Raw genomic sequence first — 15,407 nt, 5'->3', positions numbered from 1 at the left:
GCAGTTGGAAAAAAAACTTGGCTTAAAGCAATTCTGTGCATTCCTCATACATAGAAAGTGACGGGTTCTCTTTAATGAAAGTTCGCTAGCAACTCATAGTTATCTTCTCTTCTCTCTGCCACGTGTAGAGCAAAACAAATCCACAGTTTTTCTACGTATGGGGAGCATGTGATTTTCTCTTCTTCCCCTCATCTGTCTGATGAGTATTGGACATAGGCGTCATCAAAAAATTGTTTTATTTTGTTCCATTCCGCTTCGTATTTAAAAAAAATCCTATTTCGCTATTTGTGTCCAAAATTAAATTCGGATTCGTGCGAAATACAAATTTTTCGTTAGATTCGTAAACTTTTGTTAAAATAACAAAAGTTCGTTATGATGAATTTATCATTATGAGGGGTTCCCACCATCCCTGTGCTGAGTTCCCAGGTCTGAGTGTACACCCGCTGTGCCCATTATGAGGGGTTACCACCATCCCTGTGCTGTGCTGACTTCTTCTGATTGGTGGACATAACACCAGTCAAGTGTCTGTTAATTTGGATCCGAAATTCGTTAATGAAATTTCATATTTCATATAAAATTCGTAAGCATAGAAATTCCCATAGGGTTCCCACCATCCCTGTGTTGAGTTCCCAGGTCTGTACACCTGCTGTGTGTCCATTATGAGGGGTTCCCACCATCCCTGTGCTGAGTTCCCGGGTCTGAGTGTACACCCGCTGTTCCCATTATGAGGGGTTCCCACCATCCCTGTGTTGAGTTCCCGGGTCTGAGTGTACACCCGCTGTGCCCATTATGAGGGGTTCCCACCATCCCTGTGGTGTGCTGACTTCCTGGGGTTTTGACTTTTAGGTTTGTTAACTTTTCGTAGCAATTACAAATTTTCGTTATGAATTTGGATCCGAAATTCATAAATTAAATTTCGTACAGAATACGTATGCATAAAAATTCGTATTTCGGATTCGTACAAATGTACAAATTTCCAGAAATTCGTATGAATTTTCGATTCGTACGAAACTAGTCGCACATGTCTAATGAATGTATGATAAAGCTGGACTGATAAAAGTAAGGCTTGGTTCTAATGGATATACAGTGGACCATGTCAGAGGCAGAGTTTGTTAGTCACCATTAGGGATGAGCCGAACACCCCCCGGTTCGGTTCGCACCAGAACTTTCGAACGGACCCCAAATTCGAACGAACTTTAGAACCCCATTGAAGTCTATGGGACTCGAATGTTCGAAATTAAAAGTGCTAATTTTAACGGCTAATATGCAAGATACTGTCCTAAAAAGGGTTTGGGGACCTGGCTCCTGCCCCAGGGGATATGGGTCAATGCCTAAAATGTTTTTAAAAATGTCAGTTTTGGCGGGAGCACTGATTTTAATGACGATTAAAGTGAAAAAAAAAGTGAAATATTCCTTTAAATATTGTGCCTGGGGGGTGTCTGTAGTATGCCTGTGAAGTGCCACGTGTTTCCCGTGTTTAGAACAGTCCCTGCACAAAATGACATTAAACGGAAATAACACCATTTAAAACTGCTGGCGGTTTTAATGTTATATCTGGTTCCTGCAATATGGTTGAAAATCATTGAGAAAAATGGCATGGGTAGCCCTCCCTGCCCATTACCAGCCTATTTGGGTCTTGTACGCATATTAAGGGGAACCCTGTACCCATATTAAAAAAAGGAAATGCGTGTGGCCCCCAGGTCCTATATACTCAGAACAGCAGTATACAGGCGGTGCAAACAAGACAGGGACTGTGTAGGTTTGTTGTGTTAAGTTGAATCTGTTTGTAATTTTCAACTGGTACATTTTTAAAGTGTAGCTCCAGTCAAAAAAAATATTTTTAAGCTTTTTGGAAAACATAGGGAAGGGTTATCACCCCTGTATAATTTGTTTTGTCGTCCATCTTTTTTCATCTCACTTGCTGTTGTCTCCTTCCGTTTGCAAGTAGGAGATGTTTGTAAATTGGATGTTTGAAAGTAGGGGCCTGCCCTATATGCTCTGCAGAAATGGCGGAACAAGGTGTTGGTTTTGCCACAACATTGTAAGCCCTCAAAGTGACTCTTGGTGGGCGCTGGAGCGCCCTGCTGGGAACGATTATATCAAGAATTGTAATTACATGCCATTGTTGAACAGTGGCAGAAAAATTGACCTTTGGTGGTTGTGGTGCTGGTGCCACAACACTATAAGTCCTCACCGTTACTCTGGGTGGGCACAGGAAGGGGCCCTCCTGTGAAATATTATATCAAGAATTGTAATTACATGTCCCTGTTAAACAGGGGCAGAAAAATTTGGCCTTAGGCACTGCTGCAGGTGCCACCACACTGCAACCTCTCCCATATACTCTAGTTTTATTGCAGGAATTAGCCCTGCTGCAAAGCATTGCATCAAAAATTGTACTTAAACGCCCCTATTAAACAGGGGCAGAAAAATTGGGTCTTAGGCACTGGTGCTGGTGCCACCACACTGCAACCTCTGCCATATACTCTAGTTTTATTGCAGGAATTAGCCCTGTTGCAAAGCATTGCATCAAAAATTGTAATTAAACGCCCCTGTTAAACAGGGGCAGAAAAATTGGGCCTTAGGCACTGGTGCTGGTGCCACCACACTGCAACTTCTCCCATATACTCTAGTTTTATTGCAGGAATTAGCCCTGCTGCAAAGCATTGCATCAAAAATTGTACTTAAACGCCCCTGTTAACCACTTCAATACAGGGCACTTTCACCCCCTTCCTTCCCAGCCCAATTTTCAGCTTTCAGCGCTCTAGCGCTTTCAATGACAATTGCGCGGTCATGCTACACTGTACCCAAATGAAATTGTTATCATTTTGTTCGCACAAATAGAGCTTTATTTTGGTGTTATTTATTCACGACTCCGTTTTTTTTTTTTTGCGATATAAGCGCAAAAAAAGCGGAAATTTGGGAAAAAAACAATATTTTCTTTTTTCTATTTGAAAAGAAATCCAATAAAATCAAATTTTGTCATAAATTTAAGCCAAAATGTATTCTGCTACATGTTTTTGGTAAAAAAAATTCCGTTAAGTGTATAATAATTGGTTTGTGTGATCACGGACATATGTACGCAAATGATCATGTACATATGTGTGCAGGTGATCACGTACATATGTGTGCAGATAATCATTGGGACATGTGATTTTAGTGGGACATATGTGGGGGACATGTTTTTATTATTAGGGACATGTGTTTTTATTATTTGGGGACATGTATGTTTTGGGGACATGTGTGTTTTGGGGACATATGTGGGGACTGTGTTTTCACTGTGTGGTGTGTTGTGTGTTTACACTACACTGATGATCAGTGAGTAAAAAGCTGTGAAAAGCAGCCCATACTCACTGATCATCAGCCGGCTGCAGCGTTCTGCTCTCCTCTTCTCAGCGGTGACTTCCGTGTGAGGAGAGGAGAGCCGATTGCCTAGCAACCGGCTGTTTGTTTACATCACATGACGGCCGTGATTGGACACGGCCGTCATGTGATCAGGAGGGCCAATCACAGAGCCCTCCTGCCGATCTGAGATGTGCCGTGTCTGGGTGACACGAGCACATCGGGATCGCGCCGCTGCGCGGGCGCGCGCGCGCGCGATCCCGCTGCTCCTGAATGACGTTCCTGAACGTCCTATCAGGAGCAGGCGGCTCCCACCCGGCCGTATATATACATTGGCCGGGTGGGAAGTGGTTAAACAGGGGCAGAAAAATTGGGCCTTAGGCACTGGTGCTGGTGCCACCACACTGCAACCTCTTCCATATACTCTAGTTTTATTGCAGGAATTAGCCCTACTGCAAAGCATTGCATCAAAAATTGTAATTAAACGCCCCTGTTAAACAGGGGCAGAAAAATTGGGCCTTAGGCACTGGTGCTGGTGCCACCACACTGCAACCTCTCCCATATACTCTTGTTTGATTGCAGGAATTAGCCCTGCTGCAAAGCATTGCATCAAAAATTGTACTTAAACGCCCCTGTTAAACAGGGGCAGAAAAATTGGGCTGATGGCATCACCCAGAACCAGAAATGTTCTTCCAACATATCAGCGGAGGAGGAAGAGGATAGACAATCAACATAACAGGACAGTCACTCAGCATCAGCATAGGCAGTCTTGAAGGGATGTGATATTTCAAAAAAAATTATTCTGTTACATCAGCTTCAGGTGCTTGGTAGCTGTGGGTGATCCAAGACTGATTCATCTTGATGAAGGTCAGTCGATCAACTGATTCGGTGGACAGGCACACCCTGTGATCGGTAACAAAGCCACCAGCAGCACTGAAGGTGCGTTCCGAAAGAACGCTGGATGCAGGACAGGCCGGTAGCTCAATTGCATACTGTGCAAGCTCTGGCCAGTGATCCATCCTCAAGACCCAGTAAGCCAGAGGATTTTCGGTGGGAAAGGTGTCCAAGTCTGACCTTGCCCTTAGGTATTCCTGCACCATGTAAATCAGACGCTGGCGATGGGTGCTGGAACCGATCATACCTTGGGGCTGCGGACTAAAAAATTGTCTGAAAGCATCAGTCAGACGGCCACCTTCTCCACCGCTCCTTCTGACCGATGCCTCAGCAACACGTTGTCCAGGACCAGGAGTTTGTAACCTCCCAGTCTCTGGGAACGCGTTGCACAGACCTTTCTGCAAGGCCTCCCGGAGATGTCTCATCCTCTGCTCCCTCTGTGATGGCAAGATAAGGTCGGCAACCTTACCCTTGTACCGTGGATCAAGGAGAGTGGCCAGCCAGTAATGGTCCCTCTCCTTGATCCGAAGAATACGAGGATCCTTCCGCAGGCTTTGCAGGATCAGGGAGGCCATGCAGCGTAGGTTAGCTGAGGCATTCGGTCCGGAGTCCTCTGGATCACTAAGGACAACATGATCCGCAGCTACCTCCTCCCAGCCACGTACAAGTCCACGTGTTTCTTGGGACTGTAAATCATCCCTACAAGACTGCTGCTGCTGCTGCTGCTGATGCTGAGTGCCAGCCTCCACCTCCATGCTGACACAATCATCCTCCTCCTCCTCTTCCTCCTCCTCATCCTCTTCCTGTGTGATAGGTGGCACAGCAGGAACACTGTCTGGATAAAGGGGGCCTTGAGAGGCAAGGAAGTCCTCCTCTTCCTGCCTCTGTTCTGCCTCAAGTGCCCTGTCCATTATTCCACGCAGCGTATGCTCCAAGAGGTGGACAAGAGGTGCAGTGTCACTGATGCATGCACTGTCACTGCTCACCATCCTTGTGGCCTCCTCAAACGGTGACAGGACAGTGCATGCATCCCTGATCATGGTGTGGTGAGAAAAAACCGAACTCCCCTGACCCTGTCCTGGTGCCATAGTCGCACAGGTACTCATTGCTGGCCCTCTGCTGCGTGTGCAGCCGCTGCAGCATGGCCAACGTTGAGTTCCATCTGGTGGGCATGTCACATATAAGGCGGTTCTTGGGCAGGTTCAACTCCTTTTGGAGCTCAGCCAGCCGAGCACAGGCATTAAATGATCGGCGGAAATGCACACAGACTTTCCTGGCCTGCTTCAGGACATCCTGTAAGCCGGGGTACCTGCCCAAGAACCGCTGCACCACCAGGTTAAGGACGTGAGCTACACAGGGCACATGGGTCAGTTGTCCCTGTCGGAGGGCGGAGAGGAGGTTGGTGCCATTGTCACAAACCACCATTCCTGGCTTAAGCTGGCGTGGCGTCAACCACCTCTCGGCCTGCCCCTGCAGAGCTGACAAAACATCCGCCCCAGTGTGGCTCCTGTCCCCCAAACAAACCAGCGCAAGCACGGCATGGCATCGTTTTGCCTGCGTACTTGCGTAGCCCCTGGAACGCCTACGAAGCACCGCTGGTTCTGAGGACAGAGCACTGGAAGAGGCCATGGAGGAAGAAGAAGAGGAGGGGGTGGAGGAGAGAGGTGTGTCACAACCAATAGTAGCATTTTGGAGGCGTGGTGGTGGAACAACCTCCAACACTACTGCACCTTGTCCTGCATCCTTCCCAGCTGCCAGAAGAGTGACCCAATGGGCCATGAAAGCCAGGTAACGTCCCTGTCCATGCCTGCTGGACCATGAGTCAGCGGTAATATGCACCTTACCGCTGACCGCCCTGTCCAGCGAGGCAAGGACATTGCCTTCCACATGCCGGTAGAGAGCCGGAATCGCCTTCCGTGAGAAAAAGTGGCGTTTGGGGACCTGCCACTGAGGAACCGCACATTGTACAAACTCACGAAAGGGGGCCGAGTCTACCAACTGAAAAGGCAGCAGTTGAAGTGCTAGCAATTTAGCCAAGCTAGCATTCAACCGCTGGGCATGTGGATGGCTGGGAGTGAACTTCTTCCGCCGGTCCAGCAGCTGGGGCAGGGACATTTGCCTACTATAATCGGATGTGGGTGTACCGCTAGCAGAGTTCCCGGAAGCACTTGGCTGTGACACACCTAATTCTGCACCTTCATTCCTCTCCGAGCAGGTTTCAGAGAGGACTGAAGGTCTAGTGGGGTTGGAGATGCCAGCTGATGAGGAGCAAGGAGAGGTCCGCTTTGTTCTTTGGTGTGGGTCTTTGAGGTACGCTTGCCAACGAGCTGCATGGCAGGTCAACATATGTCTGGTCAAGCATGTGGTGCCCAAGCGGCTGATGTTTTGGCCACGCGAGATACCCTTGAGACATATGTTGCAAATAGCAGCGGTGCGATCTGATGCACTCGTCTCAAAAAAGGCCCACACCAAAGAACTTTTAGAATAACGCGCAGAGGCAGCGCCCTGCACAGGCGGAGCTCTGCGGTGTGATTCAGTCAGTGTGCTGCCCCTAAGCTGGCCCCCGGAGGGCATCCTGCCTCGTTGGACATGTGCCTCCTCCTCCTCCTCCTCCTCTCTCCTTCCAGGCACCCACGTGGAGTCAGTGCCCTCATCATCCCCTCCCTCTTCATCGCTGTAGCAAACCTGGCAGTATGCTGCAGCTTGTGGAACATGACTGCCAGATTGCTGTCCTTCTTGAGCATCCCCTCTCTCTGCGCTCACGCTACTGCCTTCCTCTAGCTGAGTGTCATCATCAGAGCCCACAAAACACTGGGCATCCTCCTTGGGCATGTACCCAACACTGTGCTCAAAGAGTTCAGGAGACTCCTCAGGAGGACGTGGTGGGTCTAGGGAAGGAGTCACTGATGATGACATTGAGAGGAGGGAAGACGATGCGTTGGCAGCTGCTTTGCTAGTACCCTGAGACTGGGTGAGAGAGGATGAGGAGGATGAAGAGGGCTTGGTCATCCACTCTACCAAGTCGTTGGCATGTTGTGGCTCAACATGTCCAGCTGCCGAAAAGAAGGACAAGCGTGTCCCATGGTCATGTGCTGATGACAATGCACCGCGTCCACGACCAGCACTGTTGTCTCTAGACACAGAGCCTGCTTGCCCTCTTTTATCGGCTCGCGCCTGTCTGCCTCTCCTTGCTGGCCTTCCAGACATGGTAATGGCCTGAAGGGAGTTGGGTAAAAAAGCAGTTGGGTAGTGTATATTGTGCTAGAGGCACACAACACCCACTAACTCGTGCAGATGCCTTTATTCTAGAACACCAGAGATAAAGGGGTATATACAGATGTATACTGTGCTGTGCTGGAGGCACACACAACTTCCAATAACTCCTGCAGATGGCAAGTGGTCTCAAATAGAGAAGATCTATGTAGGTGGATATAGCGGTATGTACTGGGTACAGAGCACACAGACAGCACGCACAAGCTCCTAACACTACTGACTGCAAGCTCTATTATAAAAGATAGATCACTAGCTATATAGGTGAGGTGAATATAGCGGTGTATACTGCGGTCAGGGCACGCAGACAACAACCACTACACAACAGCAAGATCGAAAATCGTCCGAAAACGATCGGTGTGTACTGTGTTGAAGGTACACAGAACACCCACTAACTCCTGCAGATGCCTTTATTATAGAACACCAGAGATAAAGGGGTATATACAGATGTATACTGGGCTGTGCTGAAGGCACACACAACTTCCAATAACTCCTGCAGATGGCAAGTGGGCTCAAATAGAGAACAGCTATGTAGGTGGATATAGCGGTATGTACTGGATACAGAGCACGCAGACAGCACGCACAAGCTCCTAACACTACTGACTGCAAGCTCTATTATAAAAGATAGATCACTAGCGATATAGGTGAGGTGAATATAGCGGTGTATACTGCGGTCAGGGCACGCAGACAACAACCACTACACAACAGCAAGATCGAAAATCGGCCGAAAACGATCGGTGTGTACTGTGTTGAAGGTACACAGAACACCCACTGCTTCAGACGCCAACACACTACACAAGGCCGCCGCGCTGGCGGCCTTATATAGTGTGGGGTGTGCACTACACAGCCCGAGCTATGATTGGCCCCAGGCATCCTGCCTGTGGCCAATCATGGCTCTCCTCGCTGCTGGCGCTGCGATTGGCCAAGCATGCGGGGTCACAGTGCATGCTTGGCCAATCATGAGCCAGCAATGCACTGCGCCATCGCAGTGCATTGTGGGCCGTGAGCGCCACACGAATTTGGCGCGAACGGACCAAAATGTTCGGACTTCGCCGAATGGACGAACAGCCGATGTTCGAGTCGAATGTATGTTCCACTCGAACACGAAGCTCATCCCTAGTCACCATCACATCCCTTAATAATATTTATTACAAACAACTTTAAGGCCTTTTCTGGAACTTTTTGTTAACAAGTTTAAATTAGTATTTTTTGATAGAAAATTACTTAGAACCCCCAAACATTATATATATTTTTTAAGCAGAGACCCTATAGAATAAAATGTCGATCATTGCAATATTTTATGTCACACAGTATTTGCTCAGCGGTCCTTCAAACTCAATTTCTTTGGAAAAAATTGTCTTTTGAATAAAAAAAAAAAAAAGTAAAAGTTAGCCCAATGATCACAGCCATACCTCACATGTGTTATAACCTAAAAACCGGGGTATCTGGCGCTACCTATGATTAAGTAAAAATTTGATAAAGTATAGATTGGAGATACAAAGTGAGTATTTTTATAGTCCCTAAAAATACCAGCAATCTCATAAAATGCGCTCTATATCAGATCTCCTATTCCCACACTAATGGGAATATTAGCCTCTATCAGGGACAAGGTTCAATAATCCCAAAGACTGCTGGGCGCCAAAAGCTCTAGGAAGCTGAGGTCTAGGTCCTTCTGATACAAGTGCATATTATTTCCGGACCAGGCCACATCCAAGATTATCTATTTGATTTTATTGTTAAAGTCGCATAGGGGTTCACATTGGTTAAATCACATAGAGCTTTTGGCGCCCAGCAGTCTTTGGGAATATTGAACCTTGTCCCTGATAGAGGCTAATATTCCCATTAGTGTGGGAATAGGATATGGGATATAGAGCGCATTTTATGAGATTGCTGGTATTTTTAGGGACTATAAAAATACTCAATCATAGGTAGCGCCAGATACCCTGGTTTTTAGGTTATAATATTGTGAAAACCCTGTTTGGGGGTTTTCTTTGGTGGGGGGCTGCAACCTGTCTAGTCCTTACTGTAAGGACATTTTCTATCCGTAAAAAAAAATTTCCACCCATTTTCCCCTCTACCTGTGAATAAGTAGCGCGGTTTCCCTCAGAATTTATAATACCTTACATGTGTGGTTTGAACACCATTTACATATGCCAGCGTGACTTCTGCGTGTGAGCATGGACAGATGGGCCGCTTTAAAAAAACGTTTTTCTAATTTATTTTACTTTTTTATTTTTACACTGTCCCTTTAATTTTCATTTTTTTTTATCACTTTTTTTTCCTATTACAAGGAATGTAACCATCCCTTTGTAATATAAATAGGAATGACAGGTCCTCTTTATTGAGAGATCTTGGGCCAAAAAGACCTCAGATCTCACATTTACCCTTTAAAACAAAAAAAAAAGAAGAAAAGAAAATAAAAAGCCACTTTGCCTTTAACAAAAAAAATCATCCCTTTAAGCCTGAGAGGCAGAAGTGATGTCAGACGTCACTCTGGTCCTCCAAGGGCATAGAGCTGAGTGGAGGCTATCTTGCCCTCAGTCTGCCTCCTGTCCAGGTGTCTCAGGGATTGGATCGGCTCCGGGCTTACCGAGGCCTCCAGAATCCTCCAATTATACAAAGTGTGACCTATAAATAATCCTGTAATATTTAATCTCCTTATACCCAAGGGGGAGGGATTGGATGGATACACATGCTCACTGAATAACAAGTTCAAAGACTTAGCAAGTTGCAAAGCATCAGAGCATATTCATAACTTAAATATGGCGCAGAGAAGTCCTGTACTATGGTCCGAGCGCTAAATTATTATTATTATTTAAGGTACTTACATAGCGCCATCAATTTATGCAGCGCTTTACATATACATTGTACATTGACATCAGTCCCTACCCTCAATGACCTTACAATCTAAGGTCCCTAATAGGGATGAGCCGAACACCCCCCGGTTCGGTTCGCACCAGAACTTGCGAACGACCCCCGCGTTCGGTACGAACGTTAGAACCCCATTGAAGTCTATGGGACTCGAACGTTCGAATTGGAAAGTGCTAATTTTAACGGCTAATATGCAAGATAGTGTCCTAAAAAGGGTTTGGGGACCTGCCTCAGGGGACATGGGTCACTGCAAAAAAAAGTTTTAAAAACTGCAGTTTTGGCGGGAGCACTGATTTTAATGATGATTAAAGTGAAAAAAAAAAGTGAAATATTCCTTTAAATATGGTGCCTGGGGGGTGTCTGTAGTATGCCTGTGAAGTGCCACGTGTTTCCCGTGTTTAGAACAGTCCCTGCACAAAATGACATTAAATGGAAATAACACCATTTAAAACTGCTTGCGGTTTTAATGTTATATCTGGTTCCTGCAATATGGTTGAAAATCATTGAGAAACATGGCATGGGTAGCCCCCCCTGCCCATTACCAGCCTATTTGGGTCTTGTACGCATATTAAGGGGAACCCCGTACCCATATTAAAAAAAGGAAATGCGTGTGGCCCCCAGGCCCTATATACTCAGAACAGCAGTATACAGGCGGTTCAAACAAGACAAGTACTGTGTAGGTTTGTTGTGTTAAGTTGAATCTGTTTGTCATTTTCAACCGGTACATTTTTAAAGTGTAGCTCCAGTCAAAAAAACTATCTTTAAGCTTTTTGGAAAACATAGGGAAGGGTTATCACCCCTGTATAATTTGTTTTGTCGTCCATCTTTTTTCATCTCACTTGCTGCTGTCTCCTTGCGTTTGCAAGTAGGAGATGTTTGTAAGTTGGATGTTTGAAAGTAGGGGCCTGCCCTATATTATAGCGGTATGTACTGGGTACAGAGCACGCAGACAGAACGCACTATCTCCTAACACTACTGACTGCAAGCTCTATTATTAACCACTTGTTAGCCCAATGTTTGCATAAAGTGAAAGATGAAGTTATGCTGAGTAAATAGATATCAAACATGTCACTCTTCAAAATTGCACATGCCCGTGGAATGGCGCCAAACGTCGCTACTTAAAAAATCCCCATAGGCGACGCTTTAATTTTTTTTTTACTGGTTACATGTTTTGAGTTGCAGAGGAGGTCTAGGACTAGAATTATTGCTCTCGCTCTAACATTCTCGGCGATACCTCACATGTGTGGCACATGCGAGCACATGGGGACATGGGCGCTTTAATTTTAATTTTATTTTTTTATTGTTCATTTTACTTTATTTATGTTAGTTTGACATTTTTTTCCCCAAAAATATATTTTTGATCACTTTTATTCCTATTACAAGAAATGTAAACATCCCTTGTAATAGGAATATGGGGTGACAGGTCCTCTTTACAGTGAAATCTGGGGGGTCAATATGACCCCACATCTCACCTCTAGGCTGGGAAGCCTGAAATAAAAAATAAAAAAAAGATTCTGGCTTTGATCGTACTGGCGAGTTGGTAGAAGCACCGGAGGGCGGTGAGGGGTGGGGGGCGTCTATGGCTGGGTATTTCAGGGTATCACCGAGTATGGCTGGGTATCTCTGAGTATGGCTGGGTATGGCAATTTATGGCAGGGTATTACAGAGTATTGGCGGGGTATTGGCGGGGTACTACAGAGTAATAGCAGGGTACTGCAGAGTATTGGGGGGTACTACAGAGTAATGGCAGGGTACTGCAGAGTATTGGGGGTACTGCAGAGTAATGGCGGGTACTGCAGAGTAATGGCAGGGTACTGCACTGCAGAGTAATGGCAGGGTACTGCAGAGTATTGGGGGTACTGCAGAGTAATGGCGGGTACTGCAGAGTAATGGCGGGTACTGCAGAGTATTGGGGGGTACTGCAGAGTAATGGGGGTTACTGCAGAGTAATGGGGGGTACTGCAGAGTAATGGCAGGGTACTGCACTGCAGAGTAATGGCAGGGTACTGCACTGCAGAGTAATGGCGGGGTACTGCAGAGTAATGGCAGGGTACTGCAGAGTATGCACTGGTATTGCAGAGTATTGGCAGGGAATTGAGGGGTTAAATTCGGTGAGCAGCGATGTGGGCACTGCAGATGCAGCCCACATCGCTGCTGACACCGATCTCTTTCCCCTCCGCTGTACCGATCGGTACAGAGAGGGGAGGGAGGAACAGGCGTCATAACATGACGCGGGTTTGTTTCCAAGTGATCACTCCATCATTTGACGGAGCAATCACGTGGTAAACGGCCGCTATGAGCGGCCGTTTACCGTGATCCGTGATGTAACCCGGCGGTCACGGATGCTCTCGAGTGCGCACACCTCGGGGCACGCGAGAGCAGAATTCTGGGAGGCCGTTAATTAACGGCCTCTCAGAGTTAAACAACCACCCTGAAGCCGTTAATCGGCAATGGGCAGTTGTTAAGTGGTTAAAGCTAGATCACTAGCTATATAGGTGAGGTGAATATAGTGGTGTATACTGCAGTCAGGGCACAGACAACAACCACTACACAGCAGCAAGATAGGAAATCAGCCAAAAACGATTGGTGTGTACTGTGTTGAAGGTACACAGAACACCCACTGCTTCAGATGCTAAGTAACACACTACACAAGGCCGCCTCAAAGGCGGCCTTATATAGTGTGGGGCGTGCACTACACAGCCTGAGCTATGATTGGCCACAGGCAGGATGCCTGTGGCCAATCATGGCTCTCCTCGCTGCCGGCGCTGCGATTGGCCAAGCATGCGGGGTCACAGTGCATGCTTGGCCAATCATGGGGCAGCAATGCACTGCGCCACCGCAGTGCACTGTGGTCCGCGCGCGCGTCACTCGAATTTTGACGCGAACGGCCCAAACGTTCGGAATTCGCCGAACGGCCGAACAGCCAATGTTCGAGTCGAACGTACTTTCGACTCGAACACGAAGCTCATCCCTAGTCCCTAACTCACATTCATATAGTAGGGCCAATTTAGACAGAAGCCAATTAACCTAACAGCATGTCCTTGGAGTGTGGGAGGAAACGGAGTACCCGGTGGAAACCCCTCGCAGGCACAGGGAGAACATGCAAACTCCAGGCAGGTAGTGTCGTAGTTGGGTTTCGAACCAGTGACCCTTTGTCAGTGTCATTTAGCCAGTTAGTGTACCTTCCTGAGAGAGTCTGTTAGCTCCAGATTTCCCACCACGCTATCACAGTCCCATTACTGCCATTACTAGTATATCATAATAGTAAATTCTGGTATATACAGTATGTCACAAACGTGAATACACTCCTCACATTTTTGTAAATATTTTATTGAATTTAGCCTTAAATCAAGAGAATAAAACAGATGTTACTGGAACACAAAACTGGGTGGGCAAATCTCAAGCTGGACAAGGTGGACAAAGTGAGTACACCCCTCACATTTTTGTAAATATTTTATTATATCTTTTCATGGGACAACACTGAACAAATGACACTTGTCTACAATGTAAAGTAGTGAGTGTACAGCTTGTATAACAGTGTAAATGTGCTGTCCCCTCAAAATAACTCAAACTTATATACCTTAAAATTTGCATACAGTGTTGTGTGATCACATAATTACCATCAGTAATGCAGTGATGAATAGCAGAAAATGCCTTGGCCGTGAAGGGGGTAAAACCTTCCAGAGGTTAAATGGTTAACATTTGATTTTGACAATAAATGAAATTTCCCAGAAAAAAATAGAAAAATAAACACAAGTTGACTGTTAAATATCCATTCTTTGGAGAAAAAATGTTCCATTCTGGTCCTTTAATTTTTTCTTCTTAATGTAAATAACATCAAAAGGTGGAATTTTATGGGCAATAAAAAATATACATAAATGTGTGCAAAATATTGTATTTATTTATAGAAAATTGTTAAAAAAAATCTTTCATGTTGAAAATACAACACATCATTGAAATATTGTAAACATAGTACACTGAACAAATAAAAATTGCAAACATTGCACATAGACTATTTTAAACCATAAAATGGTAGTCCCGTCTACTTGCTGCATCCTTTACTTGTGGTTTCTAATAAGGAATGTTGGAGAGAGGGATATCCAAGTTTTTTAACAATTTTCTATACATAAATACAATCTTTTTCATAAATTTATGTATATTTTTTATTGCCTATAAAATCCCACCTTTTGAGGTTATTTAGATAACACTAAGCCCTTGTACACACGGTCGGACATTCCGACCACAAAATCCGTCTGATTTTTTCCAACGGATTTTGTCCGAAACTGGTGTTGCATACACAAGGTCGGAAAAAGTTGACGGAAAATCCGATCGTTTGGAACGTGATGACATTAGTTCGTTACGACGGGACTACGTTCTGGCTAGTAGCCAATAGCTTTGGTCTTGTAATTTGATCTGAGCGTGCGTGGCACTTTGTCCGATCAGAGTTCTCTACAAACGAATGGACAAAGTCCGATCAGATCGTGTTGTCAAAAATTTTTATATCCAGCTCTCAAACTTTGTTGGTGGGACATTCCGCCGGAAAAAGTCAGATGGAGCCTGAAGGGAATGTAGATTGTCTAGAGGTGGTTTTTAACCCCTTGATGTCTGTTAAAATGTGATGTCCAATCCCCACACAGGCCTGGGAGATTAGCCCATTGAGACAATGACACAAAACAACAAAGTCTCTCCGAGCAAATCTAATCTTTATTCTTTGGTGGGAATATTATAAAGGGGGCTTTCAGAAAGTACCGCCCTTTGAATGTGTCATACAGATTATCCAATCATATACAAGTACAGCCTACAACAAAAGTGAAACTAGTGATTTCTCAAAATCATGAGCTTTCCAAGAAACTAAACAACCAAATAAGATAACAGTAACATGAGAAACGAAACTAGATTAGCAAAACTAGAGCATATTTATTTGTGAAGTGGATGTTAGAGAGACACAAAATGGAAACCAAATTTCTTAAAGAATGAAAGCGGTTAAACTAAATATCCCTTCAGAGCCCACACACGGTCGGATTATCAGACAA

The sequence above is a fragment of the Lithobates pipiens genome, unplaced genomic scaffold (genome assembly GCF_037356315.1).
Source record: "Lithobates pipiens isolate NorthernLeopardFrog02 unplaced genomic scaffold, aLitPip1_a1.2 Scaffold_23, whole genome shotgun sequence".
In the NCBI taxonomy this organism is placed as follows: domain Eukaryota; kingdom Metazoa; phylum Chordata; class Amphibia; order Anura; family Ranidae; genus Lithobates; species Lithobates pipiens.
The sequence above is the reverse complement of the archived record's forward strand: the minus strand, read 5'-3'. Positions refer to the sequence as shown.